General features: G+C 50.2%; 1 pseudogene; it reads left to right on the top strand.

Annotated features, from left to right (window-relative positions):
- Positions 1-670: 670 nt before the first annotated feature.
- LOC132657660 (vomeronasal type-1 receptor 4-like) lies at positions 671-4,028 on the top strand (annotated as a pseudogene).
- Positions 4,029-5,409: the final 1,381 nt, after the last annotated feature.

A 5,409-nucleotide genomic window follows, 5' to 3' on the forward strand; every position in this document is an offset into this window, starting at 1 on the left:
GTTTAAAGTGATGAAAGGAGGCATTTTAGGTGATAAACTTTAACATGTCATGAAATAGCGCCACCCACCCCCCATTCAAAACACTACAAAATACAGCTGAAGGAAAAGGAGACTTTTATAGGATAAAGAACCAGCCTGTAGGATGAAAAACATTTGATGGTCTGGGACCACATGGTGGAACTTGTTTGGTGTGAGGAGAAACCAGGAAATGCGTACAGTGCTCAGGGGTTGGCTGACTGGATACACTGCATTTCCGGTCCAGGGAAACACAAGGATGAGATTTATCTAAGTTTTGCTTTGCTGACATGTCACCCTGGGTAGGAGAAGGGCCATCATAGACCTGGACAATTATTTCAACATTAACAAAAATAAAACTGCTGCCAGGATAAATTGTTCACCTTTCCTTGTGGTAAACGCCCTATGTCCTCACTAAAATCTCACTTATTCCAGAAAAAAATTCTGATGGGATTCAGGAGGAGAGGTGGGATGTAAGGAGGGAGGAGGGACCATCTCCCATAAAAGCCCCCACAGGGGTCTCACTCCACAGCTGAGCAGTCAGTGGAGGCCACAGGAGAACCTAGTGGCCTGGAGGTGGGTCCAGTTTATGGAATGTCGTCTTCACATCTCAAATTTCTCCAGAAGGCAGATTTGAAGGAGCAGGGTCCACAGCATGGAGGCATTTGTGAATTCAGAAGTGTCGCGTGAGGGCAGCCTGGCGCCCGGCAGTACGTGTGCACTTAGGGGCACACGTGCCCCAGAGCAGAGGGATGAGTTTGAGCCTCTACGCAGGCAGCACAGCGGCATCCCCACTTGCTTCAGTCACCAGAGCTCGACCGGCAGCGTTGCTGCTCAGTCTCTCAGTCGTGTCTGACTCTGTGACCCACTCTTTGTGAGCCCACCAGCTCCTCTGTCCATGGGATTCTCCAGGCAAGAATACTGGGTATTTGAACATGTATTATTTTGAATATGACATGCCTGCATATATGGTTTGGGGAGAAGGCATTTATCCTCTTTGGGGTGCTCTGGGCTTCCTGGATCGGTGGTTTGGTGTTGGCATTGTTTTGGGGGGAAATTCTCAGTCATCATTGCTTCGAATATTTCTTTTCTCTCTCTCTCTTGCCTCCTGATAGTCCCATGGTGCATGTGTTCCACTCTTGGCACTTCTCCCACAGCCCTTGGACACTCCATTTTGTGTTAAGTCTCTGTCCTGGCCTTGCAGTTTCCAGATTTATATTGACAGATCCTCAAGCCCAGACACTCTTTCCACATCTACTAACATTTCCTCCAACGTACTAACAAGCCCATCAAAGGCATCCTTCATTTCTGAGACAGTGCTTTGGTCTCCGGCATTTCTTCCTAGTTCTTCCTTAGAATTCACCTCCTGCTCTCATTGCCCAGCTGTTCCCGCACGTCTGCTTTATCCACTAGAGCCCTCTGCACAGTGATCATAGTAGATTCATCTTCCAGGTCTGACCACCCCAACCTTCCTGCCGTGTCTGCGTCTGATGCTTGCTCTGTGTCTTCAAACTGTTCTTTGCCTTGTAGTATGCCTAGGAATGTTTTCTTGATATCTGGACATAGTGTACTGGGTTAAAGGAACTGTTAAACCTTTAGCGATGTGATGGTGAGGTGTGGGGAGAGGGTACCGTCCACCTCCTACGGTGAGGTCTCAGTCAGTCCGTGAGCCTGAATGTGTTACAGGACACTGTGAACCTGTTTCTCCATGTTTTTCTCCCCCTTGGATGGGACAGCATGGCTAGAGTGGCTGGATGCTCGGGATTTCTGTTCCCAGTTCAGTCAGGCTCTGAGAAGACCCCAGCTGCTTAGGCTCCAGTTAAGTCTCCCCTGAAGGCAGACCCTATAAGAACCCCACACTCTGGTGTGTTTGAAAATGGTTTCCTCCTCCATTCCCCACTGAAAGCACAAAGGGAGCTGCTTCCCCGTCGGTTATGTTGTGGCATTTCTCCTCCTGGCAGGCCTTGTTCGCAAGGTGTCTCCATCACGAGTCTCTGCTCCAGAACCTTGAGCCCCGCTAGTCACTGTCTCTCCGGTCATGGAGGCAGTGGTGCCCGTTTTCTCTCCTCTCTTCATGATGCAAGAATTTTCTTCCTGTTCAGTCTTGTTAGGAGGGAGCGATGACTTGAATGAGCTCCTTGAGTGAGGACCTAGAAAGCTGAAGTCCTTGAAGTCCTGAAGACTCATTTTTAAAAGTTATTTAGTGTCCAGTAAGTCTGGTGAAATAGGAGCTTGCTATAACTCACTTGCACACTGTTAAAATTAGACCGTCTTATTAGTTCAACAATATTTTTCCGTTTTCTCTTTCATTGCCTTAAGTTAGTAAGTCCTTATCACGGGTAGGAAGACCATGAACTCTAAGGGGTGTGGAGTACATCCTTGCATCTGGGTCCTGTAACACATTCATATACTCAGTACATGTTATTTAACACCTATTATTGGTCAGCCGTGTTACTGAACAGGATAGACCTGGTTCCTAAGTGCATGGGCCTTACCTGAAGGTGAAGGATCAGGATATACAGGTAAATAGAAATAAATACAAAACAGTGAAAAGTGTAAGTGGCGCCATGTATATATTCTCCAGGTTGAGCTCCTCCTGTGGAGTATGACAGTGTCTCCCTTCTCAGGAGAGGAAAAGGTCAAGAATTCCTGTCCAGTGTTGGTTCTACGTGAAGACTGCTGACGTCAGCACCAGCTCAGCCCCTTTCCGCTCCAGGCCACTCCACTCTGACGTCCCCTCCATGTTTTCACAGAGATGCCCTGAGAACACTAGGGGAGGCGGCTGTGAAAACCATCTTTCTGTTCCAGGTGGTGGTTGGGGCTCTGGGTAATGTCTTCCTCTTCTCCCACAGCATCCCTCTAGTCTTGCTTGACCGGAAAAGGAGGCATAGATGCGATTCTCACACACTTGGCCCTGGCCAACCTCCCGGTTGTCTCCCCTGGCATTCCTCACACTGCCATTGCAGCTCTTGTGTCATGGAAGCCCGTCGGGTCTCGGGTGTGAGTTTGCGTATTACATACAGAGGGCAGCTCGCAGCACCGCCCTGTGCTCCACCTGCGTCCTGAGCACCTATCGGCCCTTCACTCTCTCCCCCAGGAGAGCGGAGGGGGTGATGCTCAGGGGAAGGGCCCCCAAAGTCACTGGCCCTTCCTGGTGGGTCTGCTGGATGCTCAGTCTCTTAATGAGTATCTCTGTTCCTGTGACAGTCGCTGGTCCACAGGACACAGGAAGTGATACCCACAGTCAAAGGAAGTGGTTCTGTTCATCAAGACCCAGTGCAGCCATTGTCCTCCTGTGGTCCGTCTCTGATGCCGTTTCTTACCCTCATGGTCTGGTCCAGTGGCTCCATGGTGCTTCTGCTCAGACACCGCCAGAGGGTGCAGTGTATCCACACCACCGCTGGGCACCACAGATGCCCCCCGGAGACCAGAGCCGCCCACACCACCCTGATGCTAGTGGTCACCTTCGTCGACTTTTACATACTGAATTCCATGTTCAATTTTTACACCACTATCCTTCTGGAGTCTTGTCTGTGATTGATGCAGGCCGCTCTTATTCTGGCTGTTTCCCCACTTTCGGCGCCTTCCTCTTGATGCTTAGGGACTCTTAATCTCCTCACTTCTGCTCGTGAGTTGCTGAAATCACTGTTGAAAGGTTTGTTGCTGTTGTTCAGTCGCTAAGTGGTGACTGGCTCTTTAAGACCCCATGGGCTGCAGCATGCCAGCTTCCCTTGTCCTTCACTACCTCCCGGAGTTTGCTCAAACTGATGTCCATTGAGTCGGTGACGCCATCCAACCACCTCATCCTGTCGTCCCCTTCTCCTCCTGCCCTCGTTCTTTCCCAGCATCAGGGTCTTTTCTAATGAGTCAGGTCTTCACATCACATGGCCAAAATATTAGAGCTTCAGCATCAGTCCTTTCAGTGAATATTCAGGACTGATCTCCTTTAGGACTGACTGGTTTGATCCCCTTGCTGTCGAAGATTAAATGTATATGTCAGTTTCTGTACCATCCACGATTGCTGTATTTAGTCATCTACCACTTACCCAATTTTATATTCGTTACTAAACATGCCTAACATCACACTTATGACTTTCACCATCCTCCAGTGTACAATGCAGTGGCAATCAACACACTCGCAACGCGGGCAGCCGCCACCACTGCCTAGATGCTTGGTATCATTAGGACGATCACTGGCTCCTCTCTCTACTCAGCCCAGACCGTCCTCCGTTCTGCCCTGTGGACTTGCCTGTTCAAGGCCCTTCACACACAGTCACGATGCTGTTCGTCCTGCTGCACGCGCCTCGCCCCCGAGCACAATGTTCTCAAGGTCATTCCACCTTGTGGCAGATACCGAGCTTCCACACTTTATGGCTGAAACCTAGTCCACTCTACACAAACACGTTTCGTCAAACTCCTCAGTCACTGATGGACACCTGTGCTGTCTTGTCTGTGAATCGTGAACATGGGTGCGCAGGTGTCTGTCGCGTCCCTGGTTTCAGCCGAGTTTCATGTGCACCTGGGAAACACGGCTGGTCCTGGCTGTGTGTGTGTAACCTTTGGAGCAACCGCCAAACACGTCCACAGCCACTGCTCGAATTCCTAGTCCCACCAGCAGTGCACAAGCGTCGTTTCTCCACATCTCCTCTAGTATTTGCCATTTCCCATTTCTTGACTGTATGCACCCTAGCAGCTGTGAGGTGCCATCTGTGGTTTCCATCAGCTCTTCCCCAAGAGCTAACGATGCCGAGCACCTTTTCAAGTATTTGCTGGCTGTTTGTATGTCTTTGAAGGAATGTCATCTTCCCAGTCCTTGCACATTTTTGTATGGGGTTGGTTTTGCTGTCCGTCTGGGGAGTATCTCATGCATTCTGAGCATTGAACCCTTCCCAGTATCAGATTGGCAAGTGTTGTCTAACGGTCTGCAGCGTCAGGTTGCTGCTCTCCGCGGGGGGCAGCTCCTTAGAGCCCCGCAAGTTGGTCTGCGGCTGCAGGCGGGGCTCTGTGTGGCATGCTACAGGTAAAGGGGGTCTGACTGGAGTTCCAACTACATCCATCCGTTTCTAGCACCTAGCTTAATTCACATTTTTAAACAACCATTTTTTCATCTTTATAATGACTGAACTTGTGTGTGCTCAGTCGTGTCCAACCCTCTGTGGCTCTCTGGACCGTAGCCCACCAGGCTCCTGTGTCCATGGGCTTCTCCAGACAAGAACACTGGAGTGGGTTGCCATTCCCTTCTCCAGAGGATCCTCCCCACCCAGGGATTAGACCCTGGGCCCCTGCATCACAGGCAGATTCTTTGCCTGAGCTACAGGGCCCTCTGTAGGGTCTCCCCACCATACAAACTAACACCAACCGTTCCTAGCCGGAGTGCTATCTCTAAAATTCCCC

This window comes from Ovis aries, chromosome 14 (genome assembly GCF_016772045.2).
Source record: "Ovis aries strain OAR_USU_Benz2616 breed Rambouillet chromosome 14, ARS-UI_Ramb_v3.0, whole genome shotgun sequence".
In the NCBI taxonomy this organism is placed as follows: Eukaryota; Metazoa; Chordata; class Mammalia; order Artiodactyla; family Bovidae; genus Ovis; species Ovis aries.